This window comes from Artemia sp. Qi Xiang Cuo, chromosome 19, assembly GCF_049724085.1.
Source record: "Artemia sp. Qi Xiang Cuo chromosome 19, ASM4972408v1, whole genome shotgun sequence".
In the NCBI taxonomy this organism is placed as follows: domain Eukaryota; kingdom Metazoa; phylum Arthropoda; class Branchiopoda; order Anostraca; family Artemiidae; genus Artemia; species Artemia sp. Qi Xiang Cuo.
In genome coordinates this window covers 15413015-15440663 of record NC_142812.1, presented here as the reverse complement: position 1 = coordinate 15440663, position 27649 = coordinate 15413015, and the positions used below count along the sequence as shown (strand labels likewise).

The following is a 27649-nucleotide window of genomic DNA, read 5'->3' as shown; positions in this document are numbered from 1 at the left end:
CTCCAGCATACAAATAGCAGGCCAAACTATAAAGTCTTAAAAAACAAAAAGATTCAAAGTATTATTTTCTTTTTCCCTGGAAAGACTATGTCAATTTAAAACGAACAGAAATTAATTAAAAAAACATTTTCTACAAAATAAGTTTTTCAAAGAAAAGTAAAGTACTCCGTTAAACAAAAAAGAGCAAAAATCAAATAATCTACCAAGCGTAAAACTACCACAAATCAGCATCGATGAATAAATGAAACCCAAAACGAACAGAAATTACAATAAATAACCGAGTCAAACTCAAAACGAGCAGAAATTAACATCAGTTGGGGGCAAAACCCCTATGCCTTCCCAAGGCCAGAACAAAATTTGCACTTTACTGAAAAAAATATAAATGGTTTTACTTTTATAACGTTAATAAATCAAATAATATTAACATTTGGTTACTAAATATCAGTATACGTATATTAAACTGACGATGCACATTCATTTGTATAATTAATTGTAGAAAAAAGCCAAGACATATAGTCCGAGTAATTGAGCGGCAAATCTGGCATAAGCCCTTTTTAGGATTGAATAAAAATGATGTCATTTCATTAGTTGATTTCATTTGATAAGTCCATCTATCATTCATCCATGGGTCATTCCTAGGGCAGAACTAAGGTAGATAGTCATAGAATTAAGGCATGAAAGATTAGATTGACTTTGGGTTGTTGCATAACGGAAAATGCCCTCTGGTCTTGTATGTAAAATCTGGGACTGAATTTCGTTGGACTTACAGGCGGTGAACATGTGAAACCTAAGCCTAATAGGCTTGGCTGCTTGTGGTCTAAAGGTGGAATTCCGTGTCATAAATATTTACATATGACCAACAAGTCCCATGGAATTGCAGGCAAACGGTGAAACCCATAGTTTCCCAAGTGTTTGGTCAAATGGCATGGGTAAGCGACGGAAGTATGGTTCTCTTATTGGACATACACTTATGTGTTAGCTTTCGGAAAGGCACACCTGCCTAAAGTCTCAGGCAGGTTGACTAGGAATTTGAAATTGACATAGGACCATTAGATTGCCTGGAATAAGAGGCAAACAAGGCATGCCCCCTCCCCCTATGGTCTTAGGCAGGTTGACCAAGAATTTAGAATTGACTCAGTTGTTGATGTACATACTGAATAATGTAGGACCCAGGTTGATTCCCTGAGGTACTCCACTCTTGACTGCTTGCAATTCAGAAAAGACTGCATTGCTATTGCAGATGTACACCAACACCCTCTGTGTCCAGCCTGTTAGAAAGGCTCCCATTCAAGTTACAATGTCTTTGTGCACTTCATATGTCTTTAATTGCAAAATTAGTAGTTGGTGTTGAACTTTGTCAAATGCTTTGGCCTTATCAAGCAATATTACATCCACCAGTAGACCAAAAGTTTTTTTTAACTGAAAGTAAGGAGCAACATTAAAACTTAAAACGAACAGAAATTATTCTGTATATGAAAGGGGCTGTCCCCTCCTCAAGGCCGCGCTCTTTACGCTAAAGTTTTTTAATTGTTTTAAAAAATAGAGTTGTGAGAAAGAGTCTAACTTCAGCGTAAAGAGCGAGGCTTTCAGGAGGGGACGGCCCCTTTCATATACAGAACAATTTCTGTTTGTTATAAGTTTTAATGTTGCTCCTTACTTTCAGTTAAAAAAACTTGTTTTTTTTTTATTTAATCTTTGAATGTTTTTGAATTAATGGATGTTTTGATTTTGGCTCACCGTGCATGAATAATTAAAAAAAAATTGCATATTAATTTTACTTTTATTTGGTTAAATGGCTTTCTCGAAAGTTGTTTAATTTTATTTACGAACATTTTCATCAATAATAACTATACGTAACTTACCAATTATCTTACGTAACGAACTTCTATATCCATATATTTTTAATATGTATATTAGGGGGTTTGCCCCCTAGTCAATACCTCGCTCTTTAGGCTAAAGTTCGAATTTTGTTCCAATTCTTTAAAAATGACCCGTTAATCACAAAGGCCGTTAATTAGAATAAATAGCTATTATGAAAGTACTAAAAAATATTTGGCTTAAAGAGCGAGATATTGACTAGGGGGCGAACCCAATCATATATTAAATAATATCTGTTCGTTTTAAGTTTTGATGTTGCTCCTTACTTTCAGTTGAAAAACTTGTTTATTTTTTTATTTAATTTTTGATCTTTTTTTAAATAATGCTGGGAAATCCGGCAACCCCCTTCATAGCAATTTCCCCATCCCCCATGAAAACTTCCTCCATGGAAAGATCCTCCCACATAACCTCCGACCCACCACCTACTACCAGAAAAAAATCCCCCTTGAAAACGTCTGTATACTTCCCAATAACCAATACTATATGTAAACATTGGGTAAAGCTCATAATTTTCAGCCCTTTTCCCGGGGATTTTGGGGGATTAATTCATCCTGAAAGACATATTTATAGTATTTTCGACCATGCTGAACAAAATGGCTATCTCAAAATTTTGATTTGGTGACTTTGGAAAAAAAAGAGCGTGGGAGGGGGCCTAGTTGCCCTCCATTTTTTGTCACTTAAAAATGTCACTAGAACTTTTAATTTCCATTTGAATGAACCCTCCCGGGATATTCTAGGACCACTGGGTCGATACGGTCACCCCTGGGAAAAAAACAAACAAATAAACACGCATCCGTGATCTTTCTTCTGGCAAAAAATACAAAATTCCACATTTTTGCAGATAGGAGCTTGAAACCTCTACAGTAGGGTTCTCTGATACGCTGAATCTGATGGTGTGATTTTCATTAAAGTTCTATAGCTTTTAGCGGTCTTTCCCGGCTTCCCCCTTTTTTCGAAAATCACCCAAATTTTCTCAGGCGAATAACTTTTGATGGATAGAACTAAACTTGATGAAACTTATATATTTGAAATCAGTATAAAAATCTGATTCTTTTGATGTATCTTTTGGTATCAACTTTCTATTTTTTAGAGTTTTGGTTACTATTGAGCTGGGTTGCTCCTTACTTACAGTTTGTTACCATGAACTGTTTGATCATATCACTCAATTAGTTTAGTATAAATTGAATGTCCTTTTTAAAATCCATGTTGGCTTTTGCTAAGCAGTTGATTTTTTTGAAGTGGGAGACCAGTGCTTTGTTCATGATGCCCTGAAGTCTGGATATTTATGATGTATACAACTGATGTGAGACTTATAGGCCAATGATTGCTTGCTAAGTCCCTTCTTCCTTTCTTGTATATTGGCTTAATGTTAGCCAGCTTCTAATCATTTGGAAGTGTTGGACATCTTAAAAATCATTGTGATTGGTTTGGCAATATATTCAGCTATTTCTTATAATGGTCTTGGGCACGGGCTGTCTGGTCCAGCAGCTCTTTTAGCATCAAGTTTTTTAAGCCTATTTTTGATGTCCTTTAAAATAACTGATAGGACCATTGGTTCTGGGATTAATTTCTCTGACAGATGGGGTGATGTGTTGGTTGTGGGTGGGTAGGCCAGAGAAATTGCTACTGAAACTGGAGTTAAAGAGGTTTTCTATTTTTTTATCTGAAGCTCTTCTACCATCTTCTCTGATTAGGTCAGGGATAGTTTAGCTTTTGAGATATGGCATCAAAACATCTTTGAGTTTAGTTTAGAGTCAACTGCATTTGCCTCTTCATGGTCCCTGACAACCTTTCGAGTCAAATTTCTTAGTATGTTTCTTAAACCTGTCATGGTGGTTGTTACATATACATTTTAAATATATGACCAATGTTTTCTTTTTTTCTTATTGTTTTAGTTAGTAGAGACTATTATTTTTAGGTGTTTTTCTTTTCAGCATCTAAAACGATTACCTTAAACATTTCCCAGCTTTTCTCAATTTTCCCAATTACAACATCCTCTCACTCGATCATGCATAGGTCCTGCCTTATCTGTTTCTTCATTTTACTCCGAAGAAAAAAAGAATTATTTATTTTTGCCTTTTGTTATTTATCTGTATCTTAATAACAATGCAGACATCGTCACTGGTTCCAAGAGCAGTATGGTAAGACAGAGAATACCCATTAAGAATCATTTGTCGTATAACTAAGTCAAGGAGGGAAGGTTGCTGTTGATGCCTAAATCATGTTGGCTGGTCTATGATCTGTTTCAGTAGGTTGTCAGCAAGGGAATTTTCAGTGACACAGAATGGGCTACTTTCAAGGGGGGTACACTTCGCCTTCGACCCAATCAACATCAGGCATGTTAAAAATTCTAAACAGAAAAACAGTTGAACTCTTATGTGAACTAATTTTGAATAACATATCAGATATGGATTGGTGTGAAATAAATCGATCAGGGGTGGATGGTGAATTACACCTATCATAAATCATTTACATCCAAATATGAGGTTTCAGACAAACTTTTTCAACCCAACTACTAGTAGAAGAATAAGAGGGTAACTCATGGTTTTAGATTTCAGTCAAGTTGTGTAGTATATTACAACCCTCTACAACATTCAGGGTTGTCCTAGTTACTACACAAGTTGAATCCAGGAATTTAAATGTGAGATTCTTCCCCCTGCTGCACTGAGTTTTCACAAACACAAATAATATCAACATTAAGATCAAAATAAAAAAGCTTTTAATCAAAACAAAAACAGAAGTATTAGAATTTGTGTAAAGTGCACAAACTTCTTTCCAAATTGGTTTCTCTTTGTTTCAGTGTTGGCAGTTTTGAGCATTCTGCTTTCAAAGATGATTTCACTGCCTAAATTGAAACTTAGAAAAACATAATTGGCCAATTTCAATGATTCAGCGCTATCATAGCTTGTTGAGTTCATGGAACTCTCAATACTCTCTTGCTTCCTATTTATACTTACTTACTTTACTTTCGGCGGGAACCAGACGATGAACTGTCCTGCCCGGCACCAAAGGATCTTGGGATGACTTCCGACGACCACTTGGACCTGTCGGCTGCAGCTTCTCCGACGATTTTCAGCCAGTCTTTGTCCCATCCCTAACCGTGTCTCTTAAAGCTCCCCCACAGTACCAGGTCCTTCTTGAATTTTTGCCACAGGGTTGTCTTGTGTCATCCTGGTTTACGTTTCCAGGGGGGGGGGCTGGTTTGCAGACAAGGACGTCTCGACATATCGTGCCTTCGGGACGGCGCAATGTGTGGCCGAGGAGCTTCAGGCGACGTCTTTTAATGATAAGCGATAGCTCTTCTGATTGACCAAAGCGACTCCTTACTTCATTATTGGAAATCCTGTCCCATCTCTTAATGCGGAGGATGTAACGAAGGCAGCGGTGGTTCAACACGTCCAAAGTTCTCGCATCTTCAGTCTTGGTCGGCCATGTCTTGCAAGCATACAGAAGTACTGCTCGAACAGTTGCACCATAGATTCTGACTTTTGTTTTGGTTGAGATCTCCCGTCTGGTCCATAATGTTTTTTTCAGACTAGTAAACACTCCCCAAGCTTTTGCTATGCGGGCAGAGATATCCCTTTCAGCTCCGCCATCTGGTGTTATGATAGAGCCAAGATACTTGAATTCCTCAACGCTTTCTATTGGCTCACCGTCGAGGGTAACTTGGCAAGGAGCAGGTTGGTTGAGAGCCAATACTTTAGTCTTTGCGCCGCAGATGGCCAATCCGATGCGCTTTGAGACCTCATAGGTATCGTTGATCATGCCTTGTAAGCTGTTGGCGGTAGTTTCCAGCTCAGCAACGTCGTCTGCGAAGTCCAGATCTGTCAGGGGCTGGAGGAAACCAGTTATTTGTCCAAAGACTATTCCGCTGTGGTTTTTCATTGCATTATACATGATCCAGTCTATCGCGTAGTTGAATAATATAGGCGAAAGGGGCATCCCTGCTTTACCCCAAACTCCACTGGAAACTTAGGGGTGTCATTGCCGGAAACACGGACGCAAGTCTCAGTGTCCTTATACGCACTTCGGAGTATCTCAATGAGCTCCTGTGGCGCACCGTCTTCAGCCATAATTCTCCATAGCTCCTCTCTGATGAGAGAGTCGAAGGCAGCTGCAAAGTCAATAAAAACGATGAGAAGGGGTAGATGAAACCTGCTGAACTGCTGAAGGATGAGACGACTCGTAAATATCTGTTCTGGACAGCCTCTGCCTGGTCTGAAGCCTGCTTGTTCAGGACGGGTTAACTTGTCACCTGCGTCTTTGAATCGATTCAAAAGAATGACGCAGAAGATCTTCATGGCATGGTCGATCAGGGAGATACCTCTATAGTTTCCGCAAATGGCCTTATCTCCTTTTTTGTATAGCAGAACGAGGACTGAAACTTTCCTGTTTTTTGGGAAGGTCTTCGTCGTCCACACCTGGACAAACAGGTCGGTTAGGTGGCATAGTAGAGTTGGTGAGGCCTTAAAAATTTCAGAAAGGATTCCATCCTCTCTAGGAGTTTTATTGTTTTTAATTCAGTTCAGCGCTTTTTGTACGTCCGCAATACTTGGCGGATCGAGGTTTATTGCATAGGGCTCTCTAGCAGCACTCGAGAAGGCAGGTAGATCGCACGGGGGTTTGACAGGGTTCAGTAGCTAAAAAAAATGCTCTCGCCAGCCTTACATGCATCCTTCTTCTGTTCGGATAAGTTCTCCGGACTTATCTTACAGTGTTTCAACCGTTACAGGATCTTATCCTGTCGCTTCTTTAAGTAGTTTGAACACTTTCCTGCTGTTGTGGCTCCTGGACGCTTGTTCCAACTCATTCGCCAGATCTGACCAGTACTGTTCTCTGTCCCGTTTCAGTTACTGTTTAACTGCTTTGCGGGCTACTTTTAAGGGTTCTTTTGCACCTCCCACGAGGGGTCGCTTCTTCTCAACTATTTCTATGGTGTGGTCAGAGATCCAGGCTCGCTGTTTTCGTTTTGTGTGGCCAAGCACCTCCTCAGCTACGTCCTGTGTCGCAATTTTTATCTGCGCCTATTCTTCATCGACGAGTGAGACACGATTCAAGGCTTCGAACCGGTTGCTTAGCTTTAACTCGAAGTCGGCTTTGATTTCCGGGCATCTTAGTTTCGAAACATCGAAGCGCTTCCCTGCCTTCTGTTACGTCTGTCTACTAAGGCGGTGACGGACTTTGTAAGTGAGGAGATAGTGGTCGGATCCATTTAAAGATCCTGTGTCTGCTCCTCTTTATACCCGGGCATCTGTGCAGGAGCGCCTCCATCTTCTGCTGACTAAGATGTGGTCGATCTGGGCTGTTGTTACGCCGTCGTTCGAACGTCATGTAACGAGGTGGAGTTTCTTGTGCTCAAAGAGAGTGTTTGTGACGCATAGGTTGTTGTATCTGGCTAGCTGTAAGAGCCTTTCTCCATTGATGTATCTGTCACCAACGGTGTGGCGGCCAATAACTGCTGCTGTGTCGGGGTCTACTCTGCCAAGCCGGGCATTCCAGTCTCCAGCTACAAAGAGTATGTCACGCCTTGGTGTCTTGTCGATGATTCTTTGTAGGTCATAATAAAATGCATCTTTGACCGCGTGACAACTGTCCCTTATCGGAGCGTACAGAGTGATTATGGTTTTCTGCCTAATGTGGCCTCTCAGTCTGATCGTTGTGATCCTAGGGGACACTGGCTCCCAAGAGGTGACACAAGATGCAGTAGGACCGTCTATTAGGAACCCAACTCCTTGTTGGCCGGAACCATCATTGGGACCCGAGTTGTAGAACTAGAATGAGTCAGATTCCGAAACGGTCAATTTTTAGGACAGATCATCATTAAGTCTCGTTTCTGACAGACAAAAAACGTTGATTTTATACTTCTGCAGCTCTCTTGCAAGGAGCAATTGCGTGGATTCCAGCTTGCAGCTGCGAACATTCCACGTGCCAATATTCAGATGTTTTCTTGATCTGGCGGCTTGCATACTTGTTGGGCCAGGCACCACCCTGACCTGGTCCGCGTCGGCTACCGCGAACGCCGTGATAGTAGTATCTCTGCATTTGATCTTCAATATCCATTGGTGTTTCATAGGAATTAACTTGACCAAAGGCTCCCCAGACCCTTGGCGCCCCGTTGCGTTAGCCATTCTATTTGTCGGGCTAGGCTACTAATAGAATGTTACACCACTCCACCGCTGTGAGGTACAACTTAGGGCTCTCCTCCCGGCTCGATAGGGACGGGGGCGTGAATCCTCACTCAGAGGCTCCAACCATAGCTTGGGAGCACTCGTGCTTATCAGGCCCTGATTCCCACCTAGGAGGTCGGGAGGTTCCTATTTATACCATATACATGACATTGTTCCATGTTTAGAGCTCCATCTGCTGTGGTTGCACAGGGACTAGGAGTCCCAAGGGTGCCCTAGTTTTTACAACAGTGACCCCATTTCTGATTCACAGATTCTGCTTGCCTCCAGCAGCACGTCTTATGTCTCCTCCACTAATTCCTTTCTTTTCTTTTCTAGGGGTCCTCTTTGGAGGTGCCTGCATAAAAGGCTGTGTTGCCTTTTTTAGTGTAGGAGAGCTTGAGTTGAATTTCTGCTTGTCTGGGTTAATTTAAATCAATATGGGATGAGGCCTCGTATCAGCTTGGGTTCTGGAATCTGGTTCTTGGGTTCTGGAATTCTTGGAGTTTTGTGCTTTTGGCTGATGTTGATTGTTCAGAATACTACCTATGTCAACTTTGAACTCATTCTTTAGGAGTTTTCTTCTGAAATGTGCATTGTCTGCTTGAGGTGGCATGTCAAATATAATAAGGTCGAGGCGTCTGTTGTATCTATCTTGTTCTTGCCTGACAATTTTATACGACAACATGACCTGCCATGTCCACAGGTTCAGATAGTTGCTGTTTTTGGCTGTTTTACTGGAATTCTTTGGTGGCATAATGCAGTTACAGCAACATTATTGGCAAAAAATTTGAATAAGACAAGTGTTTCAATCGCGAGGGTAAGTTGGAAACAGTACTTTATCATGGGACTTGTATGAAATTTTGCACTCTTCAGCTACTTGATTTAGGACAAACCTCATTCAGAAGAACCCAGTCATACTTTTTGAGTAAATCAACTTTTTTTTCACATAAAGAGCAAATAAAAGCTTAACCAGGAGACTGTGTTGCTATTTACTCCTGGTACCGATACAAGAGTAGAAATTCAGATTAGGTAGAATTTATAGTATGGTTACTTACTTGCCTGTAGCCTACTCGTGGCGGGAATCATGCGTTTCCACCTTGCCCGATATCAAGGTTCTTCGAGACCTGTTTGAACCATGTAGTGTGGTCTACTGCCAGCTGCTTTGGAAATGGGAGCAATTGAGCTGTCCATCTGTGATCAAACTTTCTGGGTTCAAGGTCTGATTTAACCAAGTTCCACCAGCTTTTCCGCTGTCCTCCTAGGCGTCTCTTCCATGAGCTAAGTGGCTTAGATAGAACGATTCGGCAAGGCAAGTACTCTGCTGCCTCCTTAAGACATGGCCCAACCATTTCAGTCAACGCTCCTTGATCGTGATGGCAACACATCTCTTGATACCACAGATTCGTCGTATATCCACGTTTGATATGCGATCATTGGGATTTAACCCGAGGATGCTATGCAGACAGGTAGGCTCAAACAACTTCAGTGTATTTTCATGTAGTCGCTTTACTGACCAAGTCTCGCATTCGATAAAGAAGGATTGTTTGAACCAAAGCCAGGTAGACTCGAACTTTAGTTCTTACACTAATTTCACGCCGGTTCCACAACGATTTCCTAAGGGAAGCAAAGACCGTCTGTGCCTTCTGCAATCGCTGTTGAATATCGGCGTCAGAAGATCCATCAGTACAAAGCTGAGAGCCAAGGTATGTGAAGCTGTTGACCTGATCCAAGTTTACTTGATTTACAGTTAACGAAATAGGATCAGTGTGATTTATTGTCATAAATTTTGTCTTCCCTGCACTGACTTTCAAGCCAATGTGATCTGCTCAAGTAACTACCTCATCGAGCATAGTTTGAGCTTTTCTGGGTCCGAGAGGATTGCGACATCATCAGCGTATTCAAGGTCTCCAAGTGACAGGTTCTGTCCAACCAAGGGGGTCGTGTCGCTTGCCGGGAACGCTGTAGTCGTATTCATAATATTTCTAGGCCTAAGGTGCATGGATATTTCTTGGGAATAGAGCTAACCACAAGGTCTCCAGTCTTGCAGGTTTCCCGAAAGGGTCGAGTCAGCCCTTAGCAGAGGCCGTTGTCCATAGATCTGGATCTTTCATCCTGCCGCAGTTGTCCTCCTATAAAGGATCCTCCTATGATGGTGTTCTGCATCACCATGCAATTTAGCCCATTTCTAGGAGAAGGTTTGTAACTCTAGGGACGTGTCCACATGCATGTGGGCCCTGCTGAGTGCACATTTAAGGGACCTTCTTCCTCCGCCTGTATTTACGGCCCCCGGGCGAGGGTGCCCCAGTTTCTATTACGGACCCCCAGGGACCATGTTATATTGTGGTTGTTGTCAATTTAGCAGACTAGTAGCTTTCAGAACTTGTCAGCCAAGTCTTACTCCCAATTATCAGCCAATCCCAACTATCTATATTGTATTCAAGATTAGGAACCTACTGTCCACATTTATGAGCGATAAATTTTATTCAAAGTACGGTTTCAAAATTAGATGCTGTCTGAGTCTTTTGCTTTTCCTGCTCGCCTATGATTATACTCAAGGGCGGATCCAGGATTTTTTTTCTCGGGGGGGGGGGGAACTAATTTTTTACATTTTCTTTGGGGGGGGGTACTAATTTTTGACTCAGTTTTCGACTAATTTTATTGATTTTTACCTAGGTTTTACTAATTTTCGACTTATTTTCGACTCGGTCAAAAATTTCGGGGCGGGGCGGGGGTTCAAACCGGGTAAACCCCCCCCCTTGGATACGGCCTTGATTATACTATAAGATATTTGATAGTTTGAAATTGTTTCTGCCCCTCTTTAGGTGGATATATATGGCAGATATATATGGCAATCGCGCATTTTATCAATGAATTTTTGAGCAAGTAAGATTTTTTTTATTGTTGTTTTTTTGGATTTTTTTTTACATTCTATTTTGCTGAAGATTCTTAAGAATCATTTAGACGAAAAATTCACTTGGGCTGTATTTTATTCGCGAAATTTCGTCATACACCTCATATATTTTATATAATAGAAGGACACTTACTCAGATCCTCCTACGCTGACCTCCAACTTGGCTGATCTTGTGCCAAAGACCAAGGTTCATTCAGAGTGGTTCAGAGACTCGTCGCCTCTCTCTTCAGGGATTGACCAAGTGGGCTGCGTTGTCTTCCGCTCCTTTGAATGCCAGATGGGGTCCAACACCATATATCGTTTGGGAGGCGTCTTTCCCTCATGCGGGTCATATGCCCCCAGTACTTCCATCCTCTTATTCTTATCTCGTCGGTCACCAGTGGTTGCTCGGTATCAGCTCTTGTCTGAGCGTTCTATAGAAGGACAATGTTTATCATTGACAAATTTATGTCTATCTCGTGTCTATCTCGATTTGAACAGGGATATGAAATTACTTATTCTGATAAATAAAATGAAAAATAGAACAGTCAATCTTACAGTAAAACCAAAAAATTCGTGTAAAAAAGAGTTTGATTCTTTTGTTTGATATTTTGTTATTTTAGAGTTTATGTTTTTATTAGAGTTTGTTACTTTGGTCTAATTGCTTTTGCAGTGGTTCTAAATATCATTATGGTGAGAGGCTTATAATTTCCCATTTCTGGTCTATTAAATCTTGTTTTTATGTCAATCTCTAGGCGAAGAATAGCATATTTATGTTAATTATTTCATTTATATATTTTTACATATTACCTAGGCTGTATTTTCATATGTGTCTATTTATTAATTATATTTTACCTTTGTTATGAAAAGATAGTTTTTGTTTTTATTTGACTGTTGTTAGCATAATCTCCTGTAGTCTTAGCTTCCAATGTCCATAATAATATAGGCAATCAGTAATTGTAAATAATAGAAAAGAATATCACCTGCTGTATTTAAATAGTATTACCTTCAGAGCACATTGACAATAATCTGTTGATGACGATTTTTTCCTTGATGTATTTCGCTTCTTTTTTTCCATTGATGTGTTACATGATTCCCTTTTATATAAAAAAAATGGCTCTGGTTTAGACCTAGTTTTCCCTTGTGAATCCAACTGTTCACCCATATTTCCCTAAAACTTGCTCAGGTTATTTAAATAACCTGAGGAGTTAAAAATTCAAGCACTTAAAACCACGTAGGCTGTTGGCAATCACATAGGGAGAAATTTCTTTCAGAGGGAGGGGGGATGATAAAAAACAAATTTTATATGGTAATTTCAGCAAGAAATGCCTAGAAATTCTGAAAATGTTTTAAAGTTTTCTAGATGACGGGCCCTGAGGACCCCCTATGCGTATTTCCCAGGCTGGGGATATCTTTGTTGAGCCCTGATTTATAACATTTGGTCATTTAATTTATCCTATTTTTATTTGGATTTTTTTTTATTTTCAATCTATATATATTCTTATTAATTCGAGTTTTTGTTGTTACATTATTTTGTTCAATATTTGTAATTGTTAATCCTCATCTGCTTTGCCCAAAGGCTATTCTATTGGTGTTAATTTTTTGGCTGTTTTTCGTTTGAATTGGGCAATCATGTAAGGATACGCCCTCAAGTGTTTATTTACTGTAGTATCAACAAAGACGTAATTCTTTCTTATTTTGGTATAATCTTCTACAATTAGAACTGTCTGACTCTTATATTTTATTTTTCATTTCCTAATAATGTGGTTTTATTAATTTTCGATTCTTGGCAATCACCCTTTGATTTGTAATATATTCTTAAGATTATAAAATGTCTAAATGAGCCAATTTTAGTAGTTTCTAATATTGCTTTCTTGCGACATAAGTTGTCTTTAGCTACTACAGAAATACCTTGAGGCAGACATAGCAACATCATCTTTTCAAGCATAATTTCAGGGTTAGAAGCTAGAATGTATGCATGTTTTTTTTATATGTATCCATATCAAAAAACAACAATTTTGTTGTAGGGGGCAAGGAAATAAGAATTTTTTTCTGGGGGAGAAATCATTTATTTTTAAAATATTGGGAATTTTGTTTTTTTTTGTACAATGTATGTGAGGACTGGTGTTTACGCGGTAACTTTTTACGGTAACGCGGTATCGTGCTGGTGAGTGGGATAAATTTGCCAAAATAGTAAATAAAAAGGTAAATTATGTTAAAAAACAAAAGAAAATATGGAAAAAATGTCAAAATAACAAATTTAAATGGACCTTGTGCAAATGATAAAATACAAAATACATTATTTTGTAGGCGTCTAATATACAAAATAAAAAAAGCACTAGACAGGTGTCCTCGATGCCGAGAGCTGGGGCATTAGGCAGGTGTCAACAAAGGGTGAGTCCTTGGATTTAACCAGAAGAATCAATTAGTTCTGATTAAAAGGTACTATTTAGTTATATAATTTAGCAGACACCAATAAGACTATTGTTACAACTGGCAGAGGTCATCAAGTTTTTACATATGGAGGAAAAAATTTACCTTCGCGGTAAATTGCCTATATTTTAGTGTTGGCACCCAGGTTTCCTATAGCGCACATCTAACCGTGTTCGCAGTTGTTTATAGATGAGATCACTTTCCCTCAGAATTCAAATTATTTTTGGATGTTGGGGCTATTATTCATTTGAAATTGGTTTAAAGCTAAAGTGGAGTTGAAACAATTGAGCTGATCTCTCAATATTTAACAGCAGAAAACATATGTTGGGCCCTATCAGAAATAAAGTGGAACACAAGTCAAAGTTGAAATACCTCTTTGTCTCTTTTATCTCGAAAATCTAACAGAAGAAGCAGCAAAAAATAGGCACATTGCTTGTTCTTGAGCTTGGCCATGGTCGTGTAGAAAAGATAGTTAAGCAGCATCTGTGAGCGTTCAAGTATAATAGCAGGATTTATGGAACATAGCCTAGTATAGATCATAGCCTAGATTGATTGTGTTGCGTGTCAGGTTTCAACTTGGGGTCAATATCCATATTATTTTGTTTAAGAAAAAAGATATATAAATCTAGCTATTTATTTACTTGTTTTATACAGAAAAGTCCAAAATAATTATATAAAAAATATAATTAATTAAAAATCAAGAATTATATTTATTCAAAGCCTTGTAAACGAAATAAACGTTGTTTGTTCCTTCGTTTTTTCCAGTGAAGTAAAAAATCAAGTGATAGACATAGATGCCGTTCGAGAACGGGCATAGATGTCGGTATATATTCAAATAGAGGAGGAGCACCTTGGGAGGATCCCAACACCTAGTAACGTTAGCTTCACAACTTCCAGGAGTCGTTGTATGCAAAGTACGAATATGAAAGTTATATAAAAAGTAAGAATGCAAAAGCTTGCCACTATTCCTAGTGTCTAACTGGTATGAAAAATTTCAGTAAAAATTTTTTTTGTGTATTTTATAAATATTTTTCGTGGCTTGACAAAAATTTTTCATCGACTCCGGGCCGGTTTACGACCAGGGGTGTTACTTGTGAGGGTGGGGGATTCCCCACAGTGCCTTCAGCCAGTCTGTAAAATAGCGGCGCTAAGCGTCTTTAATTTGTTAGGTACCATAAATGAGTTGATGGGTATAGATCGGTCTCGCTCGAAAATAAAATAAAATAAAGTAATACTTTTAGAAATATCACCCAAATATTTCGGTAAAAATGACCAGCTAGTCAGTAAAATCCATTACCCGCCCCCCTCTTCCTGCAAAAAGTCACTAGCCAAAAAATATTGGCTAGTGACGCCTCTGGTCACGACCCACACATTTGGGGAAGCGTTGCAATAGGCTCTTATATGCAGCAACCATTGGTGCTATTCTTGTTGCTATAGCCCACATTTTAGTGAAGCGGCTCAACCTAAGCTAGCTTATAGGATTACTTCAATATTTGGATAATATAACTTAGAAGTTGACTGCATACTGTTTCTAAGGCGCCCATAGTTTATTAGCCTAAGGGCTTCTCAATCACATTCCCCCTTGCATTTAAGGTGTTAAGTATTTTGACTACAAAGAAAAAAAGTTGAAAAAAAAATGCAAATCTAAAGTGTCTTGGATATAAAGGGTCTAAGACAAATAGGCTATATTTTATACAAGATTCATAGTTAAAGGTAGCTTCAAAGCCGTATCCAGGAGGGTTACCGGATTTGACCCCCCCCCTCCCTGAAATTTTTTCGAAACATCAAATCGTATAAAAAATGCATTTAAACAAACTTTGATGCGTTTTTATAAGCTTTTTCGTACCGATCTTGGATGGCAAAATCTTGGAAAGTTGTTAGGTCGGTAAATGAAACTTTATATACTATAACCTAATATAACCTAACTTGTCCTAAAAAACTTACATTTTGAGCTGATTTTAAGTATGTAAAATTCATTAATTTAAAAGACATATGAACTGATTCGGTGGGGGTGGAGGGGGGTCAGTGGTGGATCAAGGGGGCCGAGGGGGTGTGCGCCCCTAGCGTAGTCTACAGTAGTTTAATTTACTTAATTAACGCAAGTTTGCGTTAATTAAACTTGCTTCTAACGCAAGTTTATCAGATCAACCTGTTTTGCCCCCCCCCCCAAAAAAAAAACATCCTGGATCCACTCCTGGAGAGGGGGGGGGGGTTGTAAAAACATTGCAAAGCAAGTGGAACTACACGAAATTGTGGCCAGTTGTTAAATAAGCGTAAAATTATTGACATGGGTGCTTTTTCCCGGAATACTTGAGCCAAAAATTGTATTACTTAAGGCACCAGACCCCTCTTCCTCCAGTTAAAACTCTAATTCTGACTCATTTGGTAAGTTTTATATAATCACAACTTAAAAGCAAACTTCTATACAAGGAATTCCCCTTTGGTTCTCCAAATAACCCATCTAAAAAGTTACTTAAGAAAGACTTTTTTTCGCGACATCGACTCCACTCTGGAAAATATTATAATCCCTCCGTACCCTAAGGGTTGTATTGTTTGCTCGCATGATGCCGTAAATATAACAATTTGAATGGTAAAAATAATTGCATCGTCCAAAATTCTTCATGCGATGTTCATTGCATCTGTTTTTCAGGTTTCTCCGAGGCTTATTGAGGTCTGAATCAATAATTAAATGTGGAATATATATATCCGTCACTAGGCTACTGCATCCTTAGGATCTTAGTGATTTGGAGTGTGACATTGGAAAAACGGATTTTCTCTCTTCCGACTTTTGGAGATCGATCCGCAAGTCGAAAACGTGAACCTATGCAAGAAAGTGAATAACCCCTTTTCCCCTATTTCAATCCTTATTTCAGACGTAGTCCATTTCCTTGTGGTGGCCGAGAGACTTGGATATTTTCAGGAGATTGGATTTGAATGTGAAAATATTTTGTAGTTGATTGTGAAGGATATTCGGTTCTGAATGTGGATAATTATTTTCTCTTGTCTATAAGTTGGGTAAGTTTTTTTTCAAGTATTTGTTTTAATCTTCTCTAGTATAGGCTACGGTTTTTTTTGCACTTATATGTTCTACCTTGAAATGAGTCAACCATGAAAACATAGTTTTGCAATGAAAATTACAGAAAAGTTTTAATGCTTAAGACGATTAAAAATAACTATAAACAAAGAAATGAAACTAAAAGGAACAAATATTTCAAGAAGTAGCAAAATCAAAATTAAAAAAATGTGAATCACGATACCGTAATTAAGCGTGGGGTTGCCGGCCTCACAAATCCCCCACAAAGGCTGAGTGTCATTTTTGTACTGAAAACTAAATATATTTCTTATATAGAAAGTCTGGATTCGGCACTTGATCTTTTTATTCATTAATTTAAACAACTTTTTCCACAAAACAAGTTTTTCAAAGAAAAGTAAAGAGATTCACTGAGCCAAAATAAACAGAAAAAATATCAAATAATCTTCCAAGCGTAAAGCTACCACAAATCACTATCAATAAATAAATGAAACTCATAACGAGCAAAAAGTAACATGAGTAGGGCTGATAACCCAACTGCCTTCTCAAGATCAGTACACAATTTGTGCTTTACTGAAAAAAACAAATGACTGTGGATTGTCAGTTTAATTGACATACACTGATATTTATTCCTTAAAGTTTTGATAATTTTTTATTTATGAAAGTAAGAGAAGTGGAAACATTTTAAATGTAATTTTTTTTCAGTAAAGCGCAAATTATGTTATTGTCTTGAGAAGGCATGGGGGTTATCAGCCCTACTCATGTTAATCTTTGCTAGTTTTGGGTTTGATTCGGCTATTTATTGTAATTTCTGCTCCTTTTGAGTTTCATTTATTTATTGACAGTGATTTGTGGTAGTTTTACGCTTGGAAGGTTTTGCCCTCGTAAAATATTCGAATATCGATTTTTCCTCCCTAAAGTGCAACTCTTGCCCAAAAAGGAAAAAACGATGACCGTCAGGCTTGAAACAGTGACGAGATCGGGATCTACGGCTATCCAATCGATCGGGATCCAATGATCTACGGTTTGATATTGCTTTTACACCTTTGCTGCACTAATATACACAAATAAAAGGATTTTCTTACCGAAACTACCAATTATATATAATAGATAAATAGAGAAGAATTTAAAAGGATAATATAAAAACCTGCTTTGAAATCTGAGCCGTCCAAGCAGAGTGGTTAGCGTGCTGGGCTTGAAAACCGTGTCTGTGAGGACGGGGATTCGAGTCCTGGTGTCGTGATTTGGAACGGGAGTCCCCGGTGTGACTGTAAGCTCAGCCAAGATTCGACCCAGCTCTAAATGGGTACTTGGAGAATTCAGGGGGAAAAAACGGGAAGCGTCGGTGGTTGACCAATGGTTTGCGCTACGCAAACCATTGGTCAGTATGTGATTATTATTTTATTTGTTTTATTTTTTTTTGGTTTGAGTTAAAACTTTGATGAAAATTAATGCCGTCTTAGAATAGTCAAACTAAGTTTTCTGTAACAAGAGAAGTCATATCGAGAATTCTTTTTTTCTTCTGTGAAGTTTGGTAGGTTTGAGTAGTGTCTTAAATTCTTTTTACACTAGAAGAAATGGAACAAATCAGTTCATTGTTATCATCGTTCATTGCATCAGTCAGTTCATCAGTTCATTGCGCTCTAAGCCTATTTAATCTTTATAATCAATTTATTTTTTATTCTACATTGTATTTTCTCTGAATTATTGAATAAGTGACTGGTAGGTTTGAGTAGTGTCTTGAATTCTTTTTGCACTAGAAGAAATGGAACAAATCAGTTCATTGCTATCATCGTTCATTGCATCAGTCAGTTCATCAGTTCATTGCGCTCTAAGCCTATTTAATCTTTATAATCAATTTATTTTTATTCTACATTTTATTTTCTCTGAATTATTGAATAAGTGACTCGTTTTCTCCTCCTCCTTTACAGGCCAAGAAGCATTTGTGGGTATTAGTATAATGTATTATATCGATTTAATTGTATTAGACATATTTCACTAAGGATTGATTTCATTTTATCTTAAAAAACCTTTTTGGAGAAAGGGGCTGGTGGAATGGCAACGCCAAACTTATTTGTGGTAATTTCTGTTCATTGTTTGTGGTAACTTCATTATTCATTGTATTTCTGCTCATCTTGTTTCATTTCTTCATCCGTCAGTTTTTGTAAATTTTTTCTTTAATTTCTCCAGCAATTCTTGATGAAAATCTTCGCACAATTTTGGTTTCAACAAAGTGTAGCACAGGTCTATCTACCCTTCTACAGAGATATACTTACGAAGCTTCTGTTTTTATGGACTATTAAATAATTTGGGGTTTCACAATTCGTATCACACACGGGGTCACATCTTGGAACTTTGGATTATTCTGATTAATATAGGGTGACCAGATTTTCTCAGGCCCAATGCGGGACATACCAAAATTTGAAGAGCGCTGGAAGGTGTAGGAAGTGTGTGTTGTTTCATAAAAACACTCAAAAATGTTTCTTAAACTTTTATCGTCTTATGTCATTATATTTTTATTTTAATTATATTTGGCTGATGAATGCACCTTTTTTAGAAATACAACATTGTTTTTGATTTCCTTCTTAAACTCATCACACAGTTTCTTTCCTTTAAATTTGACAAACACACAAGATTTCAGTGTGTCCAGTTCCAATTGTGATTTTTCATCAGTCCAATAGTTATTTATCAAAGAAAAAACTCTTTCTAAAGCTGCGTTTGTGCCAGGCAGACTTAGAAAAAACTCTACAAGTAACGCTAAATTGTTTTACGGAATGGATTCCTTTTCAAAAAATGCAAATATTTCCACCCAAATCAAATCAATCAGCATTTCTTCCTCAGACCATGTTTCCATTTTGGTTGCATCACAGAAATTTCGGGTGTAAATGAACTCATCGAACAACTTGGACTCATCAAGTGTCATGTCGTTTGTGTATTTGTAGAACAAGTCAATGGAATCTTTTTAAAATCTTTTTGAATCTTTTTAAAAAAGCGGGACGTTTTCGAACGCAGGGCGAGGTTTCGGAATCCGGGACTATCCCGCACAATGCGGGACGTCTGGTCACCCTGGATTAATAGCCTATGGCTGTCTTGAATTTTTGATAAATGCCACGTAAAGCACAAAGAGTGTTGAAAGAGGGGTTTCCTCTGATCGGTTTTGACTAAAAGGGCGCTAATATTTTTAATTTGGAATCAAAAAGTCATCTCTCGAGTTTCTACAACTGTTTGTTCCAACCGAAAAGGCAGGTAGAAAACCTATAAAATAAGTTTCTACCACGCCTTCTTTATGTCCAAAAGTATTGCCACATGAATTTTATTCTGATCCTTCATTTTATTTTTAAAGAGGGAAAGCAAAGGAAGAACATCTTCTACAGAATGGTCGGGACGAACACCAATTGTCTTGAATTCAGACAACCCTTTAATTCCAAAAAAATTGCAAGTTGTTTATGCATTGGTTTTTCAAAAATTTTAGAAAAAGTAGCTTCTTTTGCTACCTAGAAAAAATAGTTTATACCACTCTTTGTTCAAAAGGAAAAGGCAGGTGGATAACCCAGAAAATAAATCATATTTGGGAGACCTATTAGAGGTAAGTCCAGTAACACCTCCAATGAAAAAGTTCAGCCTATAATGGTCATAGCCAACAGCTTTATTAAGGGCACACAACTTATAAAATTAAGAGGAATTACTAATTGTGTATCAGCAGGCGTTAAACCGTCTTTTCACGGTCCATATGACAGGGAATTTCCTGTTTAGAAATAGCGTCAGAGAAAAAAGACAATAAATCTCCATATTGTGTTGATTCACCTACAAACTACGAAACACCCGGGCATATTTGTGAGTGCTCTCAGTGGTCAAATATTACCCTGACGCATTAGGCCAGTAAAAGTACGGTTTGACCGGGACAAAATTGCAACAAAAGGTTTTTTTTACACCAAAATGTTCAGAAAAAATCGCTGAACAACATATCCAAAATCCGCTAAAATCGCTCTCCAGGAAAACCTTCTGGGGCTGCTTCAAGGGGGTGGAAGGGGGCGAAAAATTAGGTATTTACATTTTTGATATTTACGAAGCTTTTTTTACACTTAAATGTTCAGAAAAAATCGCTGAACAAAATATCCAAAATCCACTAAAATCGCCCGCCGGGAAAACTCTCTGGGGGTGGAAAAATAGTTTTTTTTAATATTTGACATTTGGGAAGCTTTGTTTACACTAAAATGTTCAGAAAAAAATTGCAGAACAACATACCCAAAATCCGCTAAAATTGCCCGCCGGGAAAACCTTCTGGCATGGGCGTAGGGAGGGGGGGCAGGGGGGCAGCTGCCCCTCCCTAGACCTTCAAATTTACATTAGATATGGTTGAAAAAGCAAATGGTTTGGAAAAAGTAGTTGATAAAACTCCATCACACTATCGACTGCCCCCCCCCCTAGACAATATGCTGCCTACGCCCATGCCTTCTGGGACTGCTTAAAGGGGATGAAAGGGGTAAAAAATCCTTTTTTCGATTTTGTTATTTCGGTACGTTCGGAGACTCGATTGTGGTATAAATCAACTCGCTGAAACCGAAAAGAATGTCACATTTATTGTAATACTTCTGTAACTTATATTAATCTACCAAAAATAAAATTTAATAACTCCATTGCCAAAATAAAGGAAGTAGCTTTTCTTCCGAAATTTTACAGAAAGATCAGATCAATGGACGCCTGAAATACTTCGAACAGCCTGCGAAAAGCAATAGAGGAAAATATAGAACTTGAAGGAGCAGAGAAGTACCTCACTGTTTTTTGCTTCGCTTGTCGTCGGGAACCTGGTTATCTGATGAGAATCAAACTTGTGAAAACTAGACTTTAGAAAAAGAGAGACTAAGCATAGACGCATAGAAACTTGAATATTCTAGTCTATACGGCTAAAGACTAGGTACAGTTAGGTTTCGAAAACACAGGCTGTACAGCGCACACAACAGGATCGCCATCTATCTTCAAAAGTACCTGACTGTTATATCAGCTAGTTTGGCAAACACATTATTATGAGTAAGTAGACTTGATATGTTGCCTCGTCCGTAGGAAGCTAAGCCATAGCTTAGGCCAATCAATATTGAAACAAGTTATTGTTCGAGGAAGGAGGGGATTGAACCTCCTTCTCAATTTATTTTGAGATCAGAGCCATCTGTCGGTGCCTTAAAAAACGTCCACGGCGCAGATCAGTCACTAGATGTGATGTGACTACTAGCTGTCGTCGTAAAAACATGAAAGCAGAATCGCAGCGGATGCTCATTGGAGTAGTCATTCGATGACTCGGGTATGCTTCTATTTCTTATTTAAATAACAAAAACAAGTTTTTTTTAACTGGAAGTAAGGAGCGACATTAAAACTTAAAACGAACAGAAATTATTCCATATATGAAAAGTGGCGAACCGGGAAGAATTCGATCTTCGAGACCTTTTGTCGTATGAGCTTTGTACGTATCCCCCATCCCTTTTTGGATCCTATGAAGTTCTGCGTCCTGCCGACAAAACCATCCGAGGCGAAATCTTCAAACGAACATAAGCTATGGAATATTTGCTCCATCAAAGAAAAACTAAGGGACATATGTGGTGCAATTCTATTTCTGCACGCGTTCCTAGGCTGTGAAACCACTTCAAGATTACAAGGAATTGGTAAATCTGTCGGACTGTCATTGTACCGGTCCGATCCGTCTTTCCGTGAGGCCGCTAAGGTCTTGGTCTATGTACTATGAGGCCGCTAAGGTCTATGTACTCGAAGGCTATGAAAGACGAGCTCATTGTAGCTGGTGAACAAGCTCTTCTGAGAATTTATAAAGGAAAGCCTGGAGAAACTCTCGTGTCCTTGAGACATCGTCTGTTCTTGGCCAAGCTCGCTTCCTCTTCCACATTTGTCTGCCCTGATCGGATGCCTCCCACACCCTCAGCTGCGAATTTCCATTCTTTTCGTGTGTATTTGCAGGTAACGGAATGGAAAAGCGAGGCTGCTGCGATGAAACCGGAAAACTGGGGATGGCGACTCTGCTGATAATTACATCCCAGTAATGACGGAGAAGAAACAAGCTCCCCAAAGTCTTCTTCAAATTATCCACTGCAAATGCAAATCAGGTTGCAATACGGCCAGATGCACTTGCCGTAAGAATAGCACGCCCTGCACACTTGCTTGGGGAGAGTGCATGGGAACAAGCTGTAATAACTCTGAACCAACATCTCTAGAAGAAGAAGAATTTTAGTTTTTTGCAATAACGGTGGTTGTGCTCTTTTGTGGTGCTCATTAATGAAATGATGATTCTCAATATTATGTGATCTAACAATAATGATTATCAAAACTGTGATTTATATATAGACGTGTTAATGTTTTTGTTTTCCAACTGTAAAAGAAGCCGATAATAAGAATAATTTTTCAAGTTTCTATGTGTCTATGCCTATAGCTTCCCCTTTTCTGCAGTCTGGTCTTCACACGGTTGATTCTCATCGGATAACCAGGTTTCCAACGATTAGTGAAGCAAAAACGAGTAGGGTACTTCTCTGCTCCTTTAAATTGCCATTCGAGATTTTCCTGTGTTGCTGTTTGAAGTATTTCAGGCTTCCATTGATCTGATCTTTCTAACACTTCGGAAGAAAAGCTATTTCCTTTATTTTTGCGATGGAGTTAATAAAATCTTATTTATAGTCTAATATAAGTTACAGATGTGTTACAATAAAAGTGATATCATTTTCGGTTTCAGCGAGTTGATTTATACCAGAATCGAGTCTCCGAACGTACCGAAATAACGAAAATCGAAAAAAGGATTTTTCACCCCTTTCACCCCCTTTAAGCAGCCCCAGAAGGTTTTCCCGGCGGGCAATTTTAGCGGGTTTTGAATATGTTGTTCTGCGATTTTTTTGAACATTTTAGTGTAAACAAAGCTTCCCAAATGTCAAAAATGAAAAAAACAATTTTTCCGCCCTCTTCCACCTCCTTTAAGCAGCCCCAGAGGGTTTTCTCGGCGGGCGATTTTAGCAGGTTTTGGATATGTTGTTCAGCGATTTTTTTTTGAACCTTTTAGCGTAAAAAAAAATTCCTAAATGTCAAAAATGTAAATAACTAATTTTTCGCCCCCTTCCACCCCCTTTAAGCAGCCCCAGAAGGTTTTCTTGGCGGGCGATTTTTGCGGATTTTGGATATGTTGTTCAGCGATTTTTTCTGAACATTTTGGTGTAAAAAACCTTTTGTTGCAATTTTGTCCGGGTCGACCCACTTTTCTCCATACTTTTACTGGACTAAATGGGTGCTCCGAGAAGTGGATGAACATTTGCTAGATGTTTTCCAGAGAAATTGCCTATAGATTGTTCTGGGTACCCGGCTGACTAACCGTGTTTCAAACAGTAGGCTATACGAAAAATGTGGTTTAATCCCGCTTTAAAGGTTGAGATGGCTAGGGCACGTTCTGCGGATGAAGGATGACAAATTGCAGAAGATTTCCTTTTCGGCCTACCGTCTAGGGCTAAACGGAATGCAGGTCGTCCTCGTCTGGGGTGAGGGGATGTCATAAAGAAAGATTTAAAGGAAATGGGAACTTTCTGGGACGGTGTAAAGAGGGAGACTTTGAATAGATTGGGAGTGAGGAGGAGCGTGCGTAGCTGTGTTGGCCTCAGGCGGCTTGTTGCTGCGGTGAGTTTTAGTAGTAGTAGTAGTATTTTGTAATATATCTCTTATGAATTTCTAAGCAGTAGCTTGGTATAAAGAGAGGAACTTGAAAAATAACTCCTGGTGCATGGGACGGGAGAATACGACTAGAAATATGAGTTGCCCCAGTTTCTCGTGCTACCTTAATAAATCCATGTTCAGGGGGGAGTTGGGGGGTTGTAACCCCCTCCAAATTTTGTCTGACTGTTAAAAAAGTAATAGAAATGCATGTTAATAAATTTTTGATACTTAAAAAAAATCGTAAACCACGCCCCTGAAAAATATACACTCCCCAAATAAGAATCCTGGGTATGGCCTTGTACCTTAGGAATGGGGACCTTCTTAGGCTTGCAATTTTTCATATGTGGTGATTTTTGGCATTTAAAAAAGAGAGTATTTTTCTTTGACGTGTGCTATTCTTCATATTTGCTGGCAATCTCTACCCTCATTGACATTGATATGTGTTGATGGTCTAAAGAGCTTTTACGAGATATATTAAGAAAATTAGCCCTTATTCAGTGATAATAACAAATAAATCATTTATTGTGTAGTGTAATTTGTTCTCCATAGAAATAAGAAAAACTCTATTTGACACTATTCCAACGACTAGCCTATTTCCAAAAAAAAAAAAAAACTCTTATTGTCTAAGGCAGTGGTTCTCGAACTTATTTAGACACTACCACTAAAATATAGCTAAAATATAATATAGCTATTATATATATATAATAATATATTATATTATATATATAATATAGCTATTATATATAAAATATAATATATAGCTAAAATATAGCTAAAATATAAATAAATTTGTCAGTCATAGAGTTAGGGGCTCTTTTATAGAATTTGTTTGAAAATTAATGCCAAGAAGAACGTGATGTTTAATTAATGAAACCAACTTATGAATTTTCTTTATTCGGTAAGAAACTAAGCTTTTAAAAACTAAGATATTGTAATATCTTAATTATCAATACTGTAAATTTTACAATTTTTTCCATAAAATATTACAATTTAAGCTGGTTCTGCCGCCCGGAGTACTTGCCCCCTCTACCCCACCCTGGTATCAACAATGATATTGTGTTTTTAATTTTATGTCTGTAGTTGTAGCCTACATTACACTACATTTACCAGCCGAAGACAGAAAATCAGGAGATCAGTGAGCAGTTGAGCAGACCATTGGTCAACATACGAAAAAGTTTTTTTTAAAGCTGTTTTTCTTACCTTTGCATAGAAATCCACGCTTTTCAAATATATCGCAACGTAATGAAAATTCAGATACTTTAAGACCTTGAAAAAGATTAGTGGTACTTGTTTAGAATCCGGGCAACCCTTGGGAAGTGAAGTTTGGTTAATGCTAGTGAAATAAAAGAAATTATGATACAAATATAATAGTTTAGAAACAAAAATGGGCTATATATTTGCACATTAGGGGGGGGGGTAAAGCATAGCATATATTAAATACGTAACCTAATCTAACTTAGGTACCTTATTTGCCACTTTAACCCCAAAAAACTGAAGTTTAAATATTTTTCAAAGAGTGAGCAATGCCTCAATAGGCAGCAAAAACCTGTTTTTCAATAGGATCTTTGAGATTTCGATGTGGTTCTTCTCGCGTATTGCCCGGATTCTAAACAAGTACCAGATTAGCTTATCAAAGAGCCTTAAATAAACTAAATTCAAAATGAATGTTACATCGTCCTTCATGCACGATTATTTTTCATTCATCTTTTTACCGTTGAAATGATAAGTTATTTGAAATTTGCTTAAGAATGCGTTTGCCAGATTCTCTCAGTGTTGAAGAAGAAGTAAAATTAAAAACTTCAATTACCAAGGAAATATATTCAATTCAAATGCTAGTGAAGCTTTTAATTAGTAATTACTTTGATAAGAGAAGAGATGATCTGTTGCCGAAAACACGAAAACTGGTTCACTTAACACTTAACAAATTAAGAAAAAAGGGATATTTTTTGGCTTATCTGAATCAGATACCCCTCTTTTTGGGTGTACAATATATAACATTTCACAAAGGGCGTCATTTTCGTACACTAAAATAAGATAAAATTTTTTGACAAAATTTTAATTAAATCAATACCTCGAAAGAATCTTTAGTTTACTAGCTATGCAACTGTAAATAGAAAATGACGTCATACTGAAACTTAAAATATCATTGTATCATCATGATCTAAAACAGTATGACGTCATATGCCTTATGACGTCATGTGCAATATAAAATGATGTGTAAACTGAAATATCGCTTATTATTACGTGGTTACTCAATTATATAACATGATATTGTGTTGCGGAATTATATTTGTTATTTTGCTTGGATTATCTTCAACTGCACCCATTAATGGACCATCCTCAGTGCCTGTGGATGTATCCCAACGTTTTATTGGAACATGGGAAAGGAAGTTTCACCTAAAAGAAATAGCTTCTTCTGTGGTACAACCAGACGATCCTGTACCTAAGTATTTGAAACCTCTTGAAGATATAATGCGGGTGCTCAACGTGGATTTTGATGACACGACTGAGGATATTAAGTGTTGCTTAAGAATGCGTTTGCCAGATTCTCTCAGTGTTGAAGAAGAAGTAAAGTTAAAAAATTCAATTACCGAGGAAATACAGCTAATTCAAATGCATTTGAAGCTTTTAATTAGTGATTACTTTGATAAGAGAAAAAATGATCTGTTGCTACAAGCACGAAAACACGTTCACTTAATACTTAACAGTCTAAGGAAAAAGGCATATTTCCTGGCTTATCTGAACCAGCCTCATATAGAAAGACTCTTAGAAATGAAGAAGGACCGTCAGTGTGCAAAGTGTTCAAGAATTGAACCTCTTCTTGAATCTGAGAAATATTATGATTCAGAAAGAAAAGATATGTTATATTTGTTTGAACAAACCGTCTTCTACAAACTCGGGCGAGACAATCTTCGGTTTTATAATGAATACCCTTCTAGGCTAATGAGGCAGTTTAACATGAGCTATGACTACTCGCAAGAAGAGCTGAAATGTTGTCTAAGACAAGCTTTGTTAGAAGGAGATGAAACAGATTTAGCAGAGTTCCTGATGAGAAAAATAGAAGCATTACGTAAAAGGCTCAAACCTCTCATTTTTGATGCCTTATTCATAAATAACTACTTTTCATCATTGGCAAAGGAGGTTCAGATAATATTAGAAGGAATAAGGAAAAATACAGACTTCCTTATTTTACTGGGTGAAAGCAATATAATGACGGAAACTTCTGGGCTGAGTAACGACAGCTTTTGTTCAAAATGTCAAGGATTTGACCGACCACCAAGTGTTGAGGCTGTATTTACAGATTCTCAATCCCCGATGAACTGGATTACTCCGATCCCAGATGAGAAAAAAATCAGCGATAATGTAAATTTTGGCAGCAGTGACATCCTCGATATCGATATTGACTTATTATTGCGTGTCCTAGTTATACTTTCGTTGTTTGTTGGATGTTCTGTTGTTGTTAGTTGCTGTTGCTGTTGCTACTGCTGTTGTTTTTTGGAGATATCTTAGATCATCCATTCGAAATAACAGACTCTTATGTGTCGAGTACGAGATGCCAAT

At 38.1% G+C, this 27649-nt stretch overlaps 2 protein-coding genes across 2 annotated transcripts in view; both read left to right on the top strand.

Moving 5' to 3' along the window:
- The window catches only part of LOC148940544 (uncharacterized), a 152863-nt gene extending 136731 nt beyond the window's left edge, over positions 1 to 16132 (top strand). Inside the window, exon 3 of the mRNA XM_089105428.1 lies at positions 16019 to 16132. The gene's annotated coding sequence lies outside the window, so the exon portion shown is untranslated. The remainder of the gene's footprint in view (positions 1 to 16018) is intronic.
- A 111-nt stretch (positions 16133 to 16243) lies between these two features.
- Tlk (Tousled-like kinase) overlaps positions 16244 to 27649 on the top strand; it is a 117142-nt gene continuing 105736 nt past the window's right edge. Inside the window, exon 1 of the mRNA XM_089105426.1 lies at positions 16244 to 16383. The gene's annotated coding sequence lies outside the window, so the exon portion shown is untranslated. The remainder of the gene's footprint in view (positions 16384 to 27649) is intronic.